The sequence below is a fragment of the Dermacentor variabilis genome, chromosome 4 (assembly GCF_050947875.1).
Source record: "Dermacentor variabilis isolate Ectoservices chromosome 4, ASM5094787v1, whole genome shotgun sequence".
In the NCBI taxonomy this organism is placed as follows: domain Eukaryota; kingdom Metazoa; phylum Arthropoda; class Arachnida; order Ixodida; family Ixodidae; genus Dermacentor; species Dermacentor variabilis.
The window spans coordinates 59,364,147-59,387,523 of record NC_134571.1 but is presented as its reverse complement, the minus strand read 5'-3'; the positions used below and the strand labels follow the sequence as shown (position 1 = coordinate 59,387,523).

Here is a 23,377-nt window from a genome sequence, read left to right as displayed (position 1 = left end):
CCTACAGTGGGAAAGGGAGGCAAGAAAACAGAAGATGTCACGTTCTTTTTTCAATTAAAATATGTGCTTTATAAGGCTACTATGTACAGGGTGGCTACCAAGTTGACATTTCCAAATTCCCTGAGTTTTCCAGGTTTTCCCTGAGTGCCTTTGCAAAATTTCCTGAGTGACACAGAACTCTTTGTTTTATGTCAAGGCGGGCTGACACCATGTCGCCCGATGTTGCCACTCTCTAGTTAGCATGTTAAAAAATAAAAGAACGACTTAATCCAGCTTTTATAATAAGGAGTAGTGCTTATCTTATTCAATAAGAAAACAGAAAGGGAAGGGGGCTAGTGAAATGCTCGGCAAAGAAAATACCTTTAAAAATGATTAAAGCTATTGCGAATCGATTCGAACGTTCTCAAATACGAATAAAAAGGAGATGCCATACAGAAGCAAATATTTTCGAATATGAGCTATTTCTATCAATTCATTACAAGCTCATTGGTATGATGCCCGAGCTTTGTCGCTAGTGAGATTCTCTCTCAACAGCTGTTAAGTCACCCTCAACTGTCCAGACATACTCTCTGCCTGCGCAAAACGCCTCAGTGTTGCGTTTCACTGCTCGAAAGAGTTTGTTTTGGTTTGGATGAGGGACATCTGCATCTCAGCATTAGTCAACACTTTGTTTTTTGAGCTCAAGCTACTTCAAAACGGCGGTAGCACGCTTTCTTTCCCGTTCATTCCTTAATGCGTAGGTCCTTTCTGTTCTCGTCCTCCTTTCGACGCACGCTCGCTTCACGAACCATTTGAACCATCCTCTTGGTCAGTTGTGTAGTCAACGTGCGAATTTTAGTACTCCCTGGGGGCCGCGAAAACGTCCGAAAAATCGGGCAGTTCGACAAAATGAATGCATGTCTTTTACTGCCTTTAAGGGCTCAAATCGCCACAAGCACACCCGAAAAAGCTCTGAATGCTTGCCAGTGCACTTATTAGGCATATCGGTGCTCGTACTCTGACTAGAGATGGCAAGTGCACGCGTGCACAATTAAGGAATACATACTGCGTCCCGTGACAAATGCCCCTTCCGACGGTTGTTATGCTTCACCGCAATACTTTCGTGTATGCTTCACCACGTAACATTATGGTACTAAGGCTAAGGTAACTTCCAGAAACCGGCATTTTGCAACGCGCCGTTTTCCGAGCTTCAAAGCTAATAGCGAGGACCACAAAGGCGGAGTCGCATTGCTGACAGTGGCGAATTTTTTCGATGAAAAACACGGCACCGAACGGCAAAAAGCTTAACAGCGAACGTCGAAGCAGCTAGGCCTATCGCTGCCGCGGTGGTGGCTACGGCTGCCAGTAGATCTGCGTTCTCTAAGATCTGCGTGCGAGAGCGCCGTTCGAGGCGGCGAGGTAATCAAGATGGCGGCGGTGGTGGCTTTGTTTGATTAGTGCCATTGCGGACCTGCGGTCACAGCAAAATGTCTGGAAATTGGGACGTCTAAGGGTTCTGCGTTCGAAATTTCAGACGTTCTTATACATTGACTCTATGGGTTACGTAGTGGTGCCGCGAAGCTGTCCGAATTATCGGGCGTCCGGAAAGTCGGTCGTTCATTGTACACTGGAAACTCCTCCAGCCGACGACACGGCATCAAAGTAGATTCGTTACGATTCCTCTTTGTTACTCCAGTCAGCATTACCGCTAATTTCGTTCCCTTTCAATAAAACAACAGCGAATTTTCCCTCATAGAAGCACAAATACCCTGAGGTTTCCCTGAGTATTTCCAGATTATTCAAAATCCCTGAGAACTCCCGGTTGGTAGACACCCTATCCTGTATGTAATAGTCCAACAGTAATCTTGCTAATTGGGCGCCCATGCTATGCATATCCCGCCTTTCCTGACGTCCAACACCGCAAAAAATGTGATAATCATGTCTCTGTTTTCTGCATATTTCGCAAACTTCACAACTATTTCTTAGCTAAAGAGAGGTGCCCCGTAATTAGCAGAGTAAACAGAAACAATAACGCTGGAAAAACAGGAACAAAAGATAGCACAACTTAAACACGATTGCAGGAGAGTGCAATGGCTTGCCTCGTCCCTACTTGTACAAACTTTTGTCCAAATGACAAAGTCAGGCTAAAAAAGATACACTGCAAATAAAATTCGTGAAATATTGCAGATTAGCTTGGACTTATGACACTTGATAACATTGCAGGTGGCTAGTATGGCAATGTGTCTGTGTGGCATTAAGACATGTATATTACAGCCATGTACATTACATATATTTCCCCCTAAAATTTTGTCGCAACGTCATGCACGGCGACCAAGACAACAACCTGTGCTGGAAACCTTCCTAGAATTTTGTATAGAATGCCTTTTCAAGATGTACAAAGAGTTCGCCACCTCTGTCTCTGCAACACGGCGGCTACATGGCTTACCCTATCAACCTGAACAAACAAAATGTTTGGAAGCATGTTGCCGCTCTCAGCCTGGGACCTGCCCAAGGATGGCCTACATGCTGCACCTGCCATCTGATGGCCTGTACACAAGCATGGTCCTGTGGCCCCCTCATACCTTCAACACTCACTCTCAACAGACACACACACACACTCTCTCTCTTTACTTGCCTCTTCATTCACTTTTTTTTCACTTTTTATTCATTCTACAATCCCCAAGGCACGATTGAGGTCACCACCTTTGGTGAGAAAAAATACCGTGCCTCTTTCTTTTTCGTCTCACCGGTGTATGGGCAGTATGCAGTACGGGCAGTATGGGCAGTATGCTCTGTGGACCAAGCCTTGCACTTTCTTTTCATACGGTCGGTCATTCGGCCATGGTATTAGACACCCAAAGTAAATACTTGCTTGCGGCCAATGCCCGCATTTCGTTGTTTGAGTTCCTTTCCTTTCGTATTGTCCAACCAAAAGACATTGTTGCGACGCAAGGACGTGTTGTCACGTGGTCAAATCATTTTTTGTTCTATTGTGGCAGCTCCTCTCGTACAGCACTCCCCAAACAAAATTTCTAGCTGATCCACTGATATGTATATGTATACTCCTAAAACATGATTTCTTGCCAAAATCTCAATCAAATTCAAAAATTTTAAATGCTGTGACGATCGAAGATTCTGATAACACAAGTGGGACATTGTAGTGCCATAAAAATACACCACAAAAATGTCGCACCTTGAGATACATGTTCATTAGCGCTTCAGGCCGAGTTTAATTAACACAACCCTGCAGCTTAAAGTTGTAAAACATAACACCTTTTTAATTTTTTTTTCTTTAGCAATGCGCTTTTGACATCAAAATTTCGCATGATCATATCACGGAGAAAAATCCAACGAAAATAAAAAAAAAGCTAGCGAATGCGCTGAATTCAAAAATCAGTTTATTGATTTCAATCTTCCGGTAAATTCCGAAAGGCAATTACGGAGTGACAGGCGCGCATCAGGGAATAATGTAACAAGCGCGCTCCCACCGGTGACAACACGAATAAACATCGCCAGAAAAAAAGAAAACGAAAATTAAGATAATAAAGGACATGCTATCTGTTTCCAAAACTCGCCGTGCTTCGCGTTGGAAAGATGAGCCGAAATCATCGAAGGGGAGAGAGGTCACGGAGCGGGGCGAACTAAAGCACGGGTCATTTGCCCAGCTCTGGAAAGGGAGACTCGGCGATCGTCCCAAAAAGAGCAGCGACGACGATATCGGAGAAACGGGATATATATATATATATGAAGAAATAAGAAAAACGGGCGCAATCGCCGGCCGAGAAACAACAAGCAGTCGCGCGCGCGCGAACAACCGAAGCAAGCATCGGCGGCGGCCCAATCGATGCGGCGAACAAACAGCCGATCGAGCGCGCTCCCCGCAGGAGCAGCTGAAGCAACACAGGGCCCCGCGCGCGAGCGACAGGCTCGTTCATTAGCGCGGCGGCGACGCTGTCCCCGAGAACACAGACCGCGCGTCGCCTTGGCGGCGGAAAGACACGCCGTCGGCTCCCACGGTTCTTCTTCTTCTTCTTCAGTGTCTTCGTCTCCTGCTGCTGCTGTTTCTTCCGCTCTCCGCCGTCCACTTAATCCAAACAGCGAAACAAGCGAGGCGCAACGACGATCAATTTAACTCCTCCAGCGCGGCGGACTCTCGGCGCCGAGCAAATCACGCAGACATTCCTCTTTCCTCTCGTTCCCGAGACGGCTGCGGGAGTAGTGTACGTGCCATAGCCTCGACATCGATGAATTATTTGATTTTAGTTGTGCGAAAAAAAAAATACTGAAGCGTAAAGAATTACGACAAAACTGACGACCCGCCGAAGAGATAAGCCGCGCAAGTCTCCGGCTCCACTTTCTCGGACGGAAAATTTAGCTACGCCAGCGCCACGGCCAACGCAATGAGTGTCCCGGAGGAAATTCCCCAACTACAGTGCACTGCATTCTCGGCCCAAACGTCATCGGTCGGCGCCATTCCTGCACTTCTTGGGCGACGAGGTGAATTTGTAGCCATATTAACGTACTAGACATGAAAAGTGCGACCGGTGTCATCCGTTTTCGTTTTAAGCAGCGCGTTGGGCTAATACGCGCAGTTGGATTATGCCGTTCTTTTTTCAGTTCTTTTCTTTTTTCGGTACTGTAAATAAGTAACTACTGTCAACAAGGTTATCATACCGAAAACACGGATACATTTAAGAATGATTCCGGATCTGTACATATAACGCTCAAGAAACTGAAATTAATTAGGGAACGCAATGGACTAAATCTACTTGCTAGGTTCACCCTTGCAGCTATTAATACGCTTCAATAACGCAAAAAATTTTGCACAAAGTGCTTCACCGCAACACACATTTGTATTGCAGTGAAACATACTTGGGCACATCCGCCTATTACGGAACTTGCATAAGACCCTCGCACCCACGTACTACCAGTGTCAAGAAAGCATTAAAGGGACACTAAAGGCAAATACAAAGTCGACGTGGACTATTTAAATACTATCCTAGAAACCTCGCAACGCTTGTTTCGTGCCAAGAAAAGACTTGGTTTACGAGGAAATTGCATCTGAAGGGTCCGAATACCCTTTTCTAAATTCAAATCTCCCGCCACCCAAACGGGCGAGTAGTGACGTGACATACGCCATCACCACCCTTTGCTGCCTGCCGTCGGTGAGTAAAACAGCGCCCGACAGACGGCGCTACCGAGCCAAGACGGAGCGGTGGCCTCACCGCTGCAGCTGCTTTTTGGTCAAGTGGCGTGGACCGTTCAGGCATCCCGCGATATCACACGGAAGTTCAATTCTCTGCTACTTGCAGTTTGTGCGAGTTTCGCGAGCCAGCGAAACCAGCGCAGCACTATGCGATAACGAAACTACTGAAACGCGAAAGCGTGGACGCCGCGGAGTAGAGCGAAAACGAACCGTTTCGACCGCCCGCGTAACAATGTTGTCAATGGTAATTTCAATGAGTCCTTTTTTTTCAAAAAATGAAATAGAACTGGGCAACTAGCATTTGATTTCGTCTTATAATACAATACAAGGGTATTTTTTGCAACGAGTGGTTCAGTACTAGTGACAGAATTTAACTGAGGAGTGCCTTCGTCATCGGGAAAGTACTTGAATGTCCCGGGGGAGTCTGTAATCATGTCCTGCATTTACCTCAATTTCTCGATTATTAAGGCTCAGTTCGTGACAATTTTGACGCCTCAGAAATTCCCGAGCACTAATTTATCACTTTAGCTTGACTTGGTATTTGCCTTTAGTGTCCTTTTAAAGGACTACTCAATATCTGGCCATTCGGTGCACTTAACTGTACACTTGTGAGAGACGATGTACCACGCGACGCTGCCACCGGCCAAGTTTTTGCATAGCTGCTCTGGTGATGAGAATGCGTTTCTCAGCTGGCTAGCGACCACAGTATAATAGGTGAAAAGCGTTATGTGTCCAAAGTTTTCTGGGTACGGTGCACGGAGGAGACGTGCAGCCAGTGTGGCAAGAAGGTCACAGCGCATATCGGTTCGCCTGTCTATCCGCAAATTTATAGGCTTGTATAATTTATTCTCAAGAAGTCGCTACAGATGCCAGTTAAGTAATCTTCTACAATATAGGAAGGCTTACTTCTGTGAAAGCTGGCTACGCAACGCATATCAAATCACACGTGTAGTTGAATCGTCCATGTGTGACGCCATATCCGCGTTTTCCGGCCGTCCCAGACAGCTGGCGCAATTGCGCAGAAAAGTACACACATTACGCAGTCAACCGAGCCGATTTGCATCTAATGTCATCCGCGAGCCAATAGAGTGCGTAAATGAGAAGTGCCTTTTTAAAAGCGATGTGTTTCTTAGCGAACCTCGCCGGTTTTCGTGACCGTAGGTGCTGCGGCCTGGCTGTTCTATAAGCGAATAAGGTCAACCAATCACAGTGGAGAAAGCGCAGCCGCGCGGCCGCGCGCGCTTCTGGGTTCCTTGCACCGCCACCAGATAGCGCTCGCCTCCGCGCATCAGCGGCGGCGCCGGCCGTGCGGGAGAAAGCAATAAAATCCAGAGAGCTCGCCTTGGAGCCTCCGCGGCAGCGGCATGACAGTAGCCTCTCCACAATGTTTGAATAAAGCCTCCCGTGTAACTTTGTGCAGACATTCAATAAACGCAAAGTCGTGTTTCGACTCTTTATGCACTCACACAAAGATTGGATGTATACAGATTCCAACTCATTGGATCTGCTGTATTTATTTTGAAAAAAAAAATTCGTTTGTCACCTGTCTTGTGTTTCAGAGTAAAGGTTCGAAACGGAACAAAAATTACACAGTCGCATCGCACGGCTGATTTGAATGAAGGAGGCTTGAAGACTACCGTTAGCCACGGCGTTATGCGACAGTGCCGACAATGAGGACACTTGACAACACTGGTCCCACTATACCTAAATGTTCTCAAAACTACACCAGGCTGTCCTTCACCATACGAGTCGACCCAAATGCTTGTCCATATATTGGCATACAAAACATCGAGTGACATGCGCATTCTTGCATGACCAATGTGGCTGTATTCATTGCCTCTATGCAGGCCGCGTACTGATGACGCAGTGACACAGTTCGCGGTGCGCTCTCACTGGGAATGTACTGTGTCCATACCTAAGATACAGTGCGGTTTTTCTTTTGCCTATTTATTTGTCACAGACGGTCACCGCAAAGAGGCTGAGTAATCTTCGTTAACTAGCTAATGCCGGTAAAAATGCTGAAAACTGCGTAGTTAAATGAATTTGACAAACCACCGATTTCTTCGACAACACGTCGCTAACAGCTACAGACATCAGGAGTCGCCCGATTCGCATTAATTGAGCATTTAATAGCTCAAATTTGATAATTAACGCCGGTTTTACAGGTGAGGCTATGAAGCCAGTTGTCGCTCAAGGCATGCTCTTTTACTATAGAAATTATAAGAACTGCAGCACCCTTCCACGAAATATTCTCCCACATAAATGCACTAATAGATCGGTGCTCACTACAATAACGTACGCTGCTACAAGGCGAATTGCATGGTCCTACTTATCAACATGAAGAGTTGAGCGCGACGTAGAGGAATGTGCGTCGAGCGTTGTGTGTGTTGCAACGAATACTACCCAAAGCGTTTCTCGTACATTCTCTGGTAGCATTTGCATCGCGCAGAGATGGTAATAACTGTGCTCAAAAGAACTTCAGAACACGCACTCAGTCGAAAGAGCCCTCCCGAACATGACAAGCACCGATCTTCATGTTCGTGTGCTAAGTGCAGATGTTATACGTTGTCACATTAACTATATATGCTAGTTCTTTGCTATAATGCTTGGAACAACAAATGTATTTCGAGGCACCACAGAGTTATACTACACGGTCGTGCAAATTCAGCATTGTCCGCATTCAATATTGAAAGCGGAAGCCTACCAGACGAGCTTTCGCGGTTTGCAGTTCCACAGTGCGAAAGGGAGCTAGAAAAACAGAAGAGGATGTCACCTTTGTTTTTGTTTTTTCTTCTTTCTCTAGTTAAAGTATGTGCTCTATAACACTGTTACGTAATAGTTAAACAGTAATCTTGCTAATTTTGTCGCCATGCTGTGCGTATCACGCATTCCCTGACGGTCGCCACCACAATGACAGACTTAACTTACCTAAACGTAACTAAAAAAAATGTATCGATCTCCTGCAACTTCCACAATCTACACTATCTCATCTTACCTACAAATGGGCGGTGCGCTACCAGCAGAGTAAACAGAAACGAACGCTGGAAAAACAGAAACGAAAGAGAACGCAACTTAAACTCTATTACAGGAGGTCGTGGTGGGCCACCACACTTCTGCTGCGGGAACCAGTCGATGAGACTTCCTGCGGCTCCGAAAGTTCCGCGCGAGAGATTGAATCAGGCTCCAACTGCCTCACAAGGCTATAGCGAGGTGCGCGTGAGAGCGCAAGAAACGGACGCGTTCAAAACTTGTTCTGGCTTGTACGCGTCGATAGCACCCCCTTCCCCCCTTCCCCCCCTCGCAGTACCGAGCACGCGGGGACATCTTCCGAGCTCCTATGGAATAGGCGTACGCTCCCCTCGCCTCCCCTTCACGCTCGAGAATATACGGGACTGGGCGTCACTAGAGATGTCCGGATCAGGAGCGAACGACACCGCCGCCGCCGCCGCACGCCTCGACGGATCAAAGTGCAATCAGGCCGCTGCTGCTGTTTCGGCAGCCCCGACAATTGAACAGCGCAAAGAAAAACCGCTGGGAGATAGCGTACACGCATCGACCGCGCGAGTATAGCCCTCCACTTGACGGGTGCACACACGGCGCTTGCGAGAAAGCAAAGAGCTCTGGAACTTCTTTCTTTTCTTGTCTTGGTCTGTTCGATTTTCTTTCGTTTCTTTTTTTTTTCCCGGAGACAGGAGGGATCTGTTCCGTACACTCCACGGCCCACACCGTGCAGCTCGATCGGGAAAAGGGCAGCAGGCTCTCCGCGAAACGGAGGGAAGAGAAAAATTGTCGCATTAAAAGAGGGAGAAAGATTAATCACACGGTCGTTCGCGGCAGCTTCCTTCCTTGCGGCTTGAAGATGTAAAGCAAAAAAAAAAAGAATAAAAGAAGCAGAGACGGGGCTCTTACACCGGCGGCGGAGACGCCGCCGTCTCGAAGAAAGTAGCCCCGGAGAGAGCGCGCGCAGAGACCGAGGTGCGCGTTCTATTTATTTGTACAGCGCGGCGACGGAGATGGCGCGGCGTAACACTGCAGGGCCGCGAAGAATCAACACAAACGCAGCAGAATGGACGAGTGCGCGCGCACGCGAGGCTCGGAACGGCAGAGACGAAATTAAGTGCTCCCTCCTTCCACAATATAGAGAGACAACGGAATGAAAGAAGAATTAAGAATGAAAGGAAGCGGCGGCCGCCATCCCTCGGATTACTCGGAAGAGTCCTAGGAGGAAGGTCCTATATTTAGATTAACAAGAGGGCAATCTTCCCCCTGCAGTTCGATCCGTGCGGGCTTAACGTTCGTATACGCGTCCCGGGACGATTGCACCCGCGGCACGCCTGGTCTGGCCTGGATCAAACCGGGCCGATACAAGGCGGACTGCTGCACGCTGGTGCTGCTGCACGATGCTGCATGCTACTGCTTGCGGTGCCGACCATCTCAGTTGCGAATGCGAACCAACGGACAGCGCGGGGGGCTACCATTGCGCAGGTGGCATGGAAGAGATAGAGATAGGTTGGGATATATCCCCTGTGTTTGCTGCCACAGCACCCACTTCATTTAAGACATTGCACGCAAAAGACGGCGGGGAATGAAATTTCCTCCTCGGAGAAACGCCACAGATGGCCCCCTGATGGGTTCATGGTTCAAATGGCGTGCGTAACAAAAGAAAAAAGAAGAAAGAAGGAAGAAAAGGCAGATCGACATTTTGAACTTTAGAAGGATCCAAGGGTGCTTGGGTCAACCAGTATTTGAACACTAACAGCGCGGAAAAGCATTGCTCCGGTCTTCGCAGAAACAAAGTTGGTGTCTTTCTACATTGTGGCGCGTTAGGTTTCACATAAAAAACCGCAAAAAAACAATTAAGCAATGAAATAAGTAAAGGCACGCAAGTCTTGCTTGTAGCGTTGCCTATGGTTCACGAAAAAACAACAACAAAATAACAAGCGAGACAACACACAGTTGCAAGTTTCTGGCAAAATAGGATAAAGTATAAAAACTCATTAAACTTTATAGATCGAGGAAATACTACCTCACGCGCGGCTCAATAAGATCAAACGCAGCCATCAAGACGAAGTTACTGCACGTCGCTGGGTCCTTAATTCCTCGCTGCAAAGGCAGTCCGGCCCACGCGCGCTCAGCTTTCTCGCAATACGCAGCTGCTTCTCAGGCAAAGCACGCTTTACAGGAGACAGCGTCAGTCCGTCTTTTCTCCCGAGGCCGCGGCCGATACGGAACGTGATTCTTTTGATAAGTGGCAGTATGGCAACCCCAGAAGAAAAAAAAAAAGGATGGGCGCGAAAGAGCTGGCCGCAGCAGAAAACACAAGCATGAGAGCGTGAAGCGTGAAGCTATCACGTTGTGTACGCCTTCTGCGCTGAGCCCTAAGGTGAAAGTGGGAGAGAACGCAACGGGTTGCTGAACGTGGAACGCGTCGAGCCTTACGTCAATATAAATACAGCATCGAAAACTCAATTTACCCAGCTTCCTTTATTTTTAAGCCGAAGCAAAGAATGGAACGCTCCTCTCTTTCTCTCTCGTCTACTCCCAACGGTGTTCTCTCAGCGTTAACGCAGAACTACGATTCTGAATATGAACAGGGGATCCATGATAGTATGGTGCTTGTTGGGTAGGTTTCGTAAAAAAACTGCGTGCCGCCGCACAGTGTGCGTGTATCAGGTAACTTGATGCAAATAAAAAAAAAAACTCTGCATTCCTAGATAAATCACGTCGAAGGCATATTGTCAGATAAATGCCCTCATAGATACACGTTATCCAAGCACTCTAAATACGCATAACAAGGACAAATAACGAAGATAGCTAGTTAACTACTCGAACTACGTAATTATTTTTCAGGCTAATTAGCGCCAGATATATAAATGGCCGGAAACTTAGGAAGCTAACCATCGAAGCTTAATCTAAACCGGTAATGCAAATGCCGTACGCTTCGATGCTTAGCGTGGCAGCAAAATAAGTCCGAGTTTTGAGGCTCAACCAAATGCGCGCAATACAATTACTGGGCCTAGATTTAGCTGTTCCGACAAGTACTTAAAGCGAAAACTGCACGAGTAGTTCCTTTATAGAGCACAGACCACATACGCAGCAACCAAGTGGGGGAGGCGGGGGGGGGGGGGGGCTGGCGCTGAGAGAGAGAGAGAGAGAGAGCTCGGATTCACTGCCGTGGGTTAGTGGCCATACAGTATTTTGCTGCGCAATACAATGACATCGTGGCGGAAGCAGTTCCGCATGTTAGCTACCAAGATATCTGAAGTGCAGTAGCGCGCAGCGCCACAGATTTACGAGATAAACGGAATATTGAAAGATTATTCGCTGTTTAGGACATACACATTATTTACGGTTTAGGATACACAGTTTTCTAAAAGCGCGCACCGATCTTTTAGGAGAATGTTTTTTTTACATCTTTTTTAAAGCTCCGCTCGCACCCTCTATTCACCCGTCTATGCGCCTCATACATGTCTGTGCATATTTCTTACTGTGCGCTCGCAGCTACGAGCGCCAAAGACACGCGCAGACTCCAAAGTAAGAAAACACTGTCCGGCGGAATCGCCCCATAAGCGTGACGCCGACTCTCTAGGGATCTCGCGGCGTGTCAGGCGCGAAGGTCGAAGAAAGACGACGCAATGTATTCCCGCCTTTTTTAACGCGGGAAAAGTAGAAGCGCGAAAGGGCGGGGGGGGGGGGGGGGGCAAAGCAGAAAGCGGGAACGCACCTCCTCCCAAGAAGGGGAAAGCTTGATGCGGATACGGCAAAGCACAGGCTTCGAAAGGAACACAAACCAAACAAACAGAAGCGCGCGGAACGCAAGTGTATGTAGGCAGTAGACGATGTGTGTTTGGCTGCCCGTCGTTCCCGCTCGGAATACGAAACCTTTTTTTTTTTTTTCTCCGGATGGCGCAGCGTGCTTACTTTGTTGATTCCATCTCAGCCCAAAGAGTTTTCTTTTATCCGCTACCTCTCTCAAAGCCTGGTCGCCTTTTTCTATACGCCGCTTCGAAATCAAAGAAAGGCTCCAAGGAGAAACGCTTGCGCCTTAAGCTCCCGAGGCAACACGGTGTCGTTCGCGGCTCCTCGGCAAGCGAGTTTCTGAGTGGAGAGGAAATGCATGGAGTGTTGCGATGGCGAAAACCGAGGATGCCGCTGGGCGCCATTTCTATCAGTTTATTTCTCTACCGCCCCAAGAGCTGCTTCGACGAGTCCTGTTCTATAGCGACTCCAAACAGCAGACCGACACATCTTCGAGGGTGCGTGTTGCACCACTCGCTTTCGCAACCGGCTATGCTCGTTTCGAGAAAGCGGCTTTTCCTTTCTTTTTCTCTCTGCAGTGTGTTGCAAGCAGAACACGTCGCCAAGCAGCAGCACCCCTCAAAGATGAAAACTGCACATGGATGCCAGCGCACGGGAATGCGTTTCGGCACTATGTGGATGTTGCTGCGGCGGTCAAAGTGGAGTAACTGCTCTCACAGGCGCCGTTCGGTAGCACACCTCCAAAAATAAAAACATGTGCCCAATGTGCCTTAGCACATTCAAGGGCCAACGAAAAAAAAAAAACGAACGACAGCAGCGACTGGAGTTTTGCCGAATTCGACAAAACACGTTCAAAACACAGACACGTTCAGGCGCTTTCGCCGACTGTCGCGCCCATGGAGAGCAACCTGTCGCAAGGGCACACGGTGGAGCGCTGCGCAGTCTACATATAAAGCGTAAAACGTAAAACTCACGCACGCACTCACTCACTCACTCACTCACTCACTCACTCACTCACTCACTCACTCACTCACTCACTCACTCACTCACTCACTCTCACACACACACACACACACACACACACACACACACACACACACACACACACACACACACACACACACACACACACACACACACACACACACACACACACACACACACACACACACACGCACGCACGCACGCACGCACGCACACACACACACACACACACGCGCACTGTAGTATCCGCTTATCCGAGCTACGGCGTTGAGAATAATTTATGCCCCACTTCCCCCCGCGTCCCAGTTTCTTCCGCGAATGCCTCTCTCGAATTCACCGCGGCTGGACAGCGGGAATTCAAACAAAGCAACGCATCTCCGGCGTGGCCGGGAACGAGACTCCTAAGCGCGCGCTTTAATTTCCGAGCCTCGTCGCGAAGCGCAGACGGCGGGCGCCGAGCGTTCGCGAGATGTGCCCTCCGCAATAATCCTCAATCATCGGGAGCACAACGAGTGCGGACAAAAGGGGAGCGCGCAGCTTATATTTATGTCCGTTATTTACTCATCTCAGACGGCGGACCTGTCATGGCCCAGGCTGTAGTGAGTTATGTGGCCAGCAGGCTCAGCATTTTTGCGATGCCTGGCAAGCGGAATGCACGAGACAGGGAAAGAGTGTTGGCAGAGGGAGAGAACGAGTGGATAAAATAAATAGGCAAATCAAGCACCATATGGTTAAACAAGAAATCGAACGAACGAAGCAGTTCCAAAAAACATGTCGCGCAGAAACCGCCAGAACGCTTCTGTATACCCGGAAATGGGACTGGTGCTTTCCTGCTCTCTCGGACTTCATATAACGAATCCACACGAAGTTCCCGGTCGAAACCAAAGAGAGGGGAAAGGATACCAGACACATCGATTCGTGCGATTGTCGGGCAAACGTTGCCGAAGGACCACCGGATGGAATTCAATATCGGGCCGAGCAGCCTTTCCGCCGGAGCGTCCGACTGCACCCGTTGTACGCCTGGCTTCTCGGGCGAGCACAGCGTTGAGCAAACAACGTTAACAATAGACAGAGGGCAAGAAAGTTTGCTGCTGCTGAGAGACTCTAGCATGGAGCTTGTACACTTCCTCACTTTGTACTTTTATTCTTTCGTTTCTGTCCGGGGATCAAAAACGAAAAGAGAGTACAGGATGGCACAGAACATAGAGAAACAAAATTTCTCGTGGAATTCCGCAATCACAGCGGAATTTTATCCTTACTCTGCCGCTAACAAGACCAATATAGTTATCGAAGGCAGCGCGAATCGAGCAAAATGTAACGAGGCGGACACGATCGTAACGACATCGTGAGACAGTCGTCTCCGTCAAATGCGACCGAAACAAGAGCCTTGGAGACTCGCTGCTCATCACGATGAAGAGCGGGGGCGGTTGTGACCGGGCAAAAGAGGGGCGTCGTCGCAGGCACCAAACATCGCAATGACAAAAAGAAAGTGTGTGTGTAAGAATCATCGAGTACAGCGCCTATAACTAACGCGCGTTGCGCTTGCACGAGCAAAAGCGACACCGCGTGTGGTGAGATGATTGCAAGTTGAGGAAGGGGCGGAAAGAAAAAAGGAGCAGAACGATTGAAAACAGATGGCAAACAAACACGCGCGCGCGCGCGCACACACACACACACACACACACACACACACACACACACACACACACACACACACACACACACACACACACACACACACACACACACACACACACACGCACACACACACACACACACGCACACACACACGCGCACACACACACACACACACACACACACACACACACACACACACACACACACACACACGCACGCACGCACGCACGGACAGTAGAATAAGTATTATTGAGAGTGAATAGGCGGCATTCTTCATACTGAGCAACGTTCCGTGATGCCTGTAATATCAAGGAAGAGAGACGTGCACCACGCGCCTCACTAAGAAACTCGTACAGCCAGGTACTTACATCACCAACGGACACGCGCGCATACACACGGATGCGTAGGAAAACGCTAAAGGCGAAGGACACACGCAATATTGCGCGCACACAGTCACACGCCACGCGGTAATGACACAGAGAAAAAAAGAAGTACCACGCTGAAAGAAGGCAGAAGGAGCACGCCCTTTCCGCCACGCTGGGCAAAGCGGCCCTCTCACCCTCCCCGGTGGCCGCTCCACATAGAGCGCGCGGCAGAGAGCATTCGGCCGAGCGTGGCCGCCCCTAACGGCACCCCGGAGGACCCGGCTCGTTGGGCTCCGACGACGATGCGAGGAGAAGAAGACTCAATTAGCAGACGCTCCCCCACCGAAACGCGGTCCTCGGCGCGGGCTATGGGACGACGAACACCGTGCGGCGGATGCGCTCTGCCCTCCTCGCTCGCCGCCCGGGTCGTATACAGATTGCACTTAGAAAGTCATTAGGCGGCACGTGATTACGACTACTAATCAGACTAACAAGTAGAAGATAAAGAAATGAGCGCAGGTTTAACTTGTACTACATGTTGGAACTCGGCTAGCTGAGACGAGCTCGGTCGTTCAAACCAAATAAAAACGAGAAGAAGCGGCTAGTTCGCGACGAGAAAGACAGATGATAGATGCCTGTGATGTATGCATTCAGTGTAAAGCGTTACTGATTTTTGCGCTGAGTGTTGAGCTTTTCCCCTCACCGGAGATGACAATAGACGACAGAAAGCTATTTACGGACATAATACCGTTGTACGGTATTTAAAAAAAAAACGAAGAAACAAAATCTCGAACCGTTCGTGACTCAATCTCGACCCTTTAATTTATGCTTTCAAGCGCATGCGAGACTGCAGCTGCACGCACAGCAGCACGGTCTGTTTCTATCGCCAGCTACAGCCTGTTTCATATTTACTACCTGTGGATACGGTGCAGAAACTATTGCGTACATTTTGTTATAATGTCGCATCCCTCCAACGATAAATGCGGCAGCAGTAGGCTTGACCGAGGCGTAAAGATTTAAGGACAGTAAAGTAAACATAAATAAAAGTGCTATGATGATTGGTAAAAGGAAAATTGGTGGCAAAAAGGAAAAAATAACAAGCAGTGAAAAAACTTTCTACGATTAATAAAGTGGCTTGGAGTATAAATACATTCATTAATTCAAGTGCCCCCGAAAGTTTTCATGAGCGAGCTTGGTGGTATTTCTATCACCCCGTTTCAAAGGAAATGCTCATGTCATCATCGCCGCCATCATCATCGTCGGCATGTCTATCTGCTGCAAAGAAGCTTTATAATTTTCCTCCATTCTCTTCCTAGCATTACGTACCGCCAAATGAATATCCAGGCAGTTTTCCCTCGAACTAGAGTTAAGGGCCCTCATAATCTTACCATGCTTTTCGCAAGATAAACCCCTTATTTTGTTATTTAGTAAAGTTATCTGTGACTAGTGAAAAACGTACAGCAGAGAAGACGAGGTCGAAAAAACGGTGCACATAAGAATATTACCCTCCCTCCCTCTTCCACTTCCTGTGTACACAGTTCTATTTCTCGTTCCTTTATTGTTATTTTTTTCGAAGTACGTTCAAGGCAAAGAGCTCGCTGTACTTTGCCGAGAGGCGCCTCAAGAAACTCCTGCAAGCAAAAGGATCTGGCTAGTACACCTCGATTTATCTAACGAAGACGGCGCTCCTGACAAGCGAGGGGTCACCACGAGAAAGAAGCCCGCAGTCAAGCACAATCGCGCCGTCGTCTCGTCGAGACTCGGCGACCATGGCGGAAACGCAGAGCCCGCAGGAAAGACGACTCGAGCATCGCGAAGAACGCAACTTTGCCCGCGCGGCTGACCATCCGGCCGCAAGAGAAATCCCCTTCCACATCCCACGCCACCCTTTCCCGCCTCTTCATCCCTGCGGGCGAACGGTTCCGTCTCTCTCTCTCTCTCTCTCTCTCTCTCTCTCTCTCTCTCTCTCTCTCTCTCTCTCTCTCTCTCTCTCTCTCTCTCAGTCAGTTCCGCATTCGGCTCTGTTATTGCTCCGTCCGTCAAGCAGCAAGAGATAATTAACCGAGCTTTCCTTCTTTCCGTACAGTCGAACGTGCGGCGGATATTAGTATGAGCAGTGCATCGCAGGTAATTACGAATCAAGCGCAGAGCCGCCGCAGAAGAAACGTAATTGGACGCTTCTTGTCTGAGCTCTTAATTAAAAAACTGTTCCTGTCCTTTCGATGGTGCCACTTGGAGAAGTGGGGACGCGATAAAAGTTAAGGCGCCCTCGCTCCCTTACGTCCTTTCGCTGCACTCTGTCCCTTCCATTTGCCTATCCAGAAAACGAAGCAACTGCAATACCTATTCCTTTCATGTAAGATCAGAGTGGACGGAGAGACAAAGACAAGCGAACAACGAGCGAACGAAGATCGAGACATCGGCCTGACGTAAAATAAAGTGACGTTGTTGCTGGACGTCGCCTTCTTACAACTGTCTGACAAAAGCAGCTTAGACAGATGGGAAAAACTCGAAGTGACAAGGCAAACGTAGCGTAAGACAAGAAGAAGGAGAAGAAGCGTAACGATATGAAACAAGCTGCCGACTGGCCGCCGCGGTGCTTCCGAGTTGTTTTCTGCGGTGTTACGAAAGACAGTGCACCTGAAAGAGGCTTTATTTTCTTTCTCGTATTGATTCGTGGGACCTGGCTTTTAAAATGGAAGCGTCCCTTCTTCGATCAAAGCGAATTGCTGTTTGAGTGGGAAAGTGAAAACGACGGGTTTAAAAGCCTGCTCACGAAGGTACCTCCGCTGCCGATGCGACAGCGTTAAGTGGATTGTTGCCAGACGCCTGTCCCTGCTGTTGTCGTTAAGACAATACCTCGAACAAAAAAAAAAAACTAAAACGGAAATATACAAGACAGAGCTGTAGAATGCGGCCTCCGGTTCCTGCATGTTATCTTGCAACACGTTCACTGTTATTTCAATTTTCAGTCTCTGATTTTTTACTCAAACCCTTTCACTAAATGTCACGATGTAAACGGAGATTATCTGCAGCATTGACGATGATATATATATATATATATATATATATATATATATATATATATATATATATATATATATATATATATATATATATATATATATATATATATATATATATATATATATATATATCAGTTTCGCATTTCCAATTATCAGTGCTTACGCATCTGGTCGAGGTCAAAAAAGACCGTTCTATCCAGACGAGCTGTACAAAAAAACATGCTTACTACTTCAAACCGTAAGTGGAAAAACCAGAAGGAAACAGGTCATATTTATTCAGCCCAAAACACTAAAATGAGGCACCAACAAGTGATGTTATATCACAGTTAGCGACAGTGTGTTATCTTCAGATGAATCAGTGAAGCACACGCGGCTTCTCGAGGCTCTCCGACACGCGATTCGAGGCACATTAAAGAGGGAGAAAACCAAAGTCATTTAGGTTAGGCGAAGAAAGTGCAACATTGTAAAGGACCTGTGCCTTACACAGATCTCGGCGCTCCCATAAATCACTGTCCTTCGTCCCCATCATTGTACTTAGGGTCGCACAGCGCAAAAGCTAGCTTCATGTTTATCGATTTATTCTTGTCTTCTCGTCAACAGTGCTTCTTTTCGAGACGAAACCATGCTTGCTCGATTGCTCGCTCGCTCCCTCCCTCCCTCCCTCCCTCCCTCCCTCCCTCCCTCCCTCCCTCCCTCCCTCCCTTCCTTCCTTCCTTCCTTCCTTCCTTCCTTCCTTCCTTCCTCCCTCCCTCCCTCCCTCCCTCCCTCCCTCCCTCCCTCCCTCCCTGTCACACTCACTCACTCACTCACTCACTCACTCACTCACTCACTCACTCACTCACTCACTCACCGACCCAGCCATTCTACAGCTCACTTTTCCTTCCAACGCGCCGCTCACTCGTTCACCTACTCCGTCTCACAAATCCGCTAAAGTCCCGCGGACGACGCCATCTTAACCCAGCAGCAAACGACAACGCTGCTGTACGTGATTGTTACATTCTCCTGAACAACCCGAGAAGACCAAAGGCCACGCGCCAACTTCGGTTTACCGGAGCTACGGGAGCCAAATCACTGCAATAGCGTCACACAGCGCGCGACTAGCACGAACACCTATACGACGGAATCGAGATCATATATATATATATATATATATATATATATATATATATATATATATATATATATATATATATATGCCTCCGAGCAAGATTCAACTTCAGCGCACCACATCAACCGCGCCACATCAAGTTGACCGGACGGACGCGTTGACTCCGCAGAAAACTAATTACGCGGCCCGCTGGTCTGCGCTGCTACGGGTCGCCCGCAGGCATCGAAGCAAAAAACTGAAGCAAGAAGAGAAAGAAAACAAAAGAAGGAACAACGTGAATGTGGTCTCCAGATTGTTTCCTTTTTTCATTCTTTCATCACGGCTGCTCGACGCGACAGAACCGGGATAGGATGAAATTGATTACACACGTTGCGCTTTTCAAGTGTGGCCTAATCCGCCTGAAACCGCAATGAAAGAAGATAATGCAAAATAAAGCAAAATATTCAGGTCGAGGCGTGTGAGAGCGCTCAGAAAGCGATGTTCGCTCCAAGGTAAAGCGAAAAATTCCAGTAAACGGTTGATAACGAAATCTGACAGTTCGTCAGAAACGCCACCTCGCGCCTGTTCGTCAAACTAGTCAAGTCCGGCTGTAGGCAAACACAATGCGACAGCGCCGTCAAAATGCATCCTTGCAATTACACTGGACAGTGAGCGTCAGGATAGTGCTTGGCAACTAAATGTGAAAAGCAGGGCGTCTAAATGGTCTCGTCGGTTATCCATGGTTTCTTGCGGGTCATAGATGTTTGTCTTGCGCGCCGCTTTCCCAGAACTATTAAAGTTAAAATGGGAAATAATTGTCTGAAGATAATCTACTACTAGCGTTTTCAAACGCACCGTCTTCCCCAAAAAACACCAAGGAGAAAACAGGACCTCCCCCATACTAGATAAGCTCGACTATCCAGCACCAAATAAATATTTTCTGACAAAGCTACTATTAGGGACGATGCATCTTACATAAGCCATCATTCTAGGCAAGTGAAACGACAATGAAACAGAAAATTGAGCATCGTGTATTGTATATGATTGAGGGCAATGAACGTAACGAACAAAACCGCCTCGGAAAATACGCAACACAATTCTTCCCTCATCAAAATACCTCGCGCCAACCTCAAGGACATGCGAAAGTAGGTCACGTAGCCACCGGCAATGTGACAATATACGATCAACAGTCTAACGTAACGGCAGCACAGAGAAAGGGGAGTGGAGGTGCAAGAAATATAGCTAACCTGTAGCGTTTGCACATAACACAGCGTACGAGACCAACGCTTCGGCAGAGAGAACAAACAAATCGTCTTATAGGCGGGCGACGAAGACTGAAGCTAACACATACGATGCGGATATGAGGGGGCAGAGCAAAAACAAAGCAGCCGAATCTCCTACCGCCCGGAGCATAAATAATAGCCGAGTGCGGCTTAAGACAGCTTACGCAGACTCAATATCAGCCATTAAACGCTGCAACAGACTTCTCGTCTACAGCAAACACACAGGCCAAGCTTTCTTTATTAGACAAAGCCCCCGGAAAGCACGCCTCTCCCCGCGCTTTCCGGCTCGGCAGGAAAGCACGCTTGCCGTGTTTGCCCAGCGTTGGAGCGGCGGCGTTTCGCTGCCGGCGACGAAAGAAGGTTGCGCGGCTGTAGGAAAAGATGGTACGGGTGGTCGTGGGGGGCACCGCTCGAAATTGCTCCCCGGAATCACCTCTCCTAAGCCGCGCCCTCCTTTCATCTGGGGACGCAAGACGCTCATTGTAGGCTCCATGACAATAACCGTTGGCAACAGCAGTTATTTTCTGCTTCTCTGCATACATACGAATGTTCCTGCACGGACACAAGAGCTCATTCATACAATTTCATTAGCCGGGAGTGCACCGCACACTTTATTATCATTGCTTCGGTTCACTTTCACGGGTTGGTTTCGAGCAAAGTGAATGCTTCACCGGCACGGCACTAGAGGAAACCCATTTTGGCGAAATAAGGCCGGGGGAAACAGTGATACCGAGCCGCAGTAGAAACGTTCTCGCGCACTCGAGATACGGTGTTTCTTGGCATTCAAAAAGGCGCCGTAAATGGTAGGTGCGAGTCACCCTCGCGAAAGAAACCTCGACGCAAAGTAAATGAAGAAATGGAGAGGGAAAAAAAAGAAGAAAAATGAAAACGAGGGGCGCGAGTCGTCGTTCTCGCCTTCATGCAAAACGAACTCGCCCGAGCGATGTTGTAAATCATTTCGCCTTCGACGGCCTCGACGTGACGGAGAGAGAGAGAGAGAGAGCAGAGATGGGGTTGGGGAGTTTGAGAGAGCTGCGTTCGCTTTTGAAATGAAGGTGCGGTTCATAAACTGCGCTGCTCGATCAAACCAGCACTTTAGAACGCCTCATTCGACATCACTCCCTTCTGAACCCTCCCTTATTCTCGCGCGCTTCATTTCCCCTTTTTCCTGACGCCCATTTCACGCGCAGAGCGTTATTAAGATGTCATAGGCGCTACAAACTATTACTCGTGCCACGAAGCACCCTTTCTTCTAGATTTAAGAAGAAAGAAACACGTAAAAAGGAACGAACCAAGGTCATGCAAGTAAAGGATGCACGCAACTCGAGAGCGCCAAGAGAAAGACAGCCGGGCATTTTTTTCTTCTTTTTCCTTCGAAGAACGGGGCAGGCAAGATTGATAGGCTTGATGCGCAATTTTAGCGAAGCAAAGCTGTATTTTGCTCCTAAACGAGCACGGAAGGTCAGGCGCCGGAGACTGACTTTCTTGCAAGGAATGACAGGCTTATAACTTAATAAACCGTGAAAAAAAAGGACCCATCAATTGGTAACACAAATAAATACGGACATAGATGACAACTCTGTGGGTTACAAGCAGCCGTCGCTGAAGCGTGTCCGAAAAAATACTTTAAGGCTACTGTTTCTTGGGTGAGTGGCAATTCATGCTAGAAAACAACCAGACTCTGGGTAAGGCATACATTCGCTGCCGTATGCGTGTTTATGTGTCTTAGCAACCATCCGTGTCCTCCAGCGCATCTCCGCATGGCGTGCCCGAAAACATGATGCCTATTTTAGATGTCGCGCAATTCGAAGAATTATGCAGTCATTTCACTGAAACAAACTTTGAAAAATGGAAAAGAAGACCGTGTTGCCATGAAGACGGCAGCAGGCGGCAGCAAACCACGAATCTGCTCTAGTCGAAGGAAAGCTTTTTGTCTCCCCTAACGACACTGCCAAGGCGTAGGGAGTGGGAACAACCGCAGCTGGCCCCGCATATGAAGTGTTTGAAGACTTTAACTGAAGCCGCGCGATTTTCCCTTTGTGGAGCCCGGCAAAGGAAGCAAGCTAATCAGAGAGGTACAGCCTGGATCAAATGCAGGGGCCAATTCAATAGATTACCATAAAACTTAGCCCATGATTTTTTGAGGGTGCAGTACCTAAACGTTTAAGCAAGCTTTTAGACAACCGATATAATCACACCTCAGTGGATGCTTTATCTCTGCGGCTTAAAGTGAAATTCGCCTCACCAAAATTAGCCAACATCTACGCAGATTATTCAAACTTATTAAGTGGCACAGACTTCCCGGCCACGCAGCATGCAAAAATGGTCTTTCACTGCAGTCGATACGTAGTACGTGTTGCTATTTAAATTTTTTGTTTGAATATTATATATAAATGTAGACGACTTTACGAGTCCACACGCGATGAACCGTGAGACGTTTCATAAAACAAAGTTTATGCATTTTGCAATATTTCTAAAATTAGTGCGCAGAATTTGTAATACCCCCTATCTCATATTCCTTCGTTGCATTCGCCTAAGCGCTTTTTTTTTCATTTTGCTACTGCTGCAAGGTTGTTTACTAGTCCACAGATTTCTTTTCTTATTCTATCTCCTGTTTCCCTTGTATTAGTATTACTATATCTGTTGTTAAATGCTACCGGCGCTAACCTGACCCCTCCCACAGCGAGTATTTGCCATTTCAAGAGGTTGTCGACGACGACGGTGAAGACAACCGGAACCGCACTCGTATCTAGTTACCTGTCGCCTAATACTGCTGAATTTCTGCTGCATTTAACGCAGCGGAGCCTGTCTGCTGCTGGCCCGATAGACACATCGCAGCCACTGCTGCGTAGCAAGTTCTTTTTCATTGTTTCTTCGACCCTAGGAAGACGAAGAGGAATGATTCAGAAGTACGGGCCGCAGACAGAAATTGCCTTTCTGTCTTATCTTCCTTCTTTTCTTTTAATATTTAGCCTTCGCTGGAATGACCAGACGTCGAGAGGAAAAAAAAGCGGGGGGCAGGGGGGGGGGGGGGGGGGATTGCCGGGGTT

The 23,377-nt window shown here is 48.0% G+C and overlaps 1 protein-coding gene across 4 annotated transcripts in view; it reads right to left on the bottom strand.

Moving 5' to 3' along the window:
- The window catches only part of rg (A kinase anchor protein rugose), a 336,839-nt gene that overhangs the window by 242,206 nt on the left and 71,256 nt on the right, over positions 1-23,377 (bottom strand). The window lies entirely within an intron of this gene.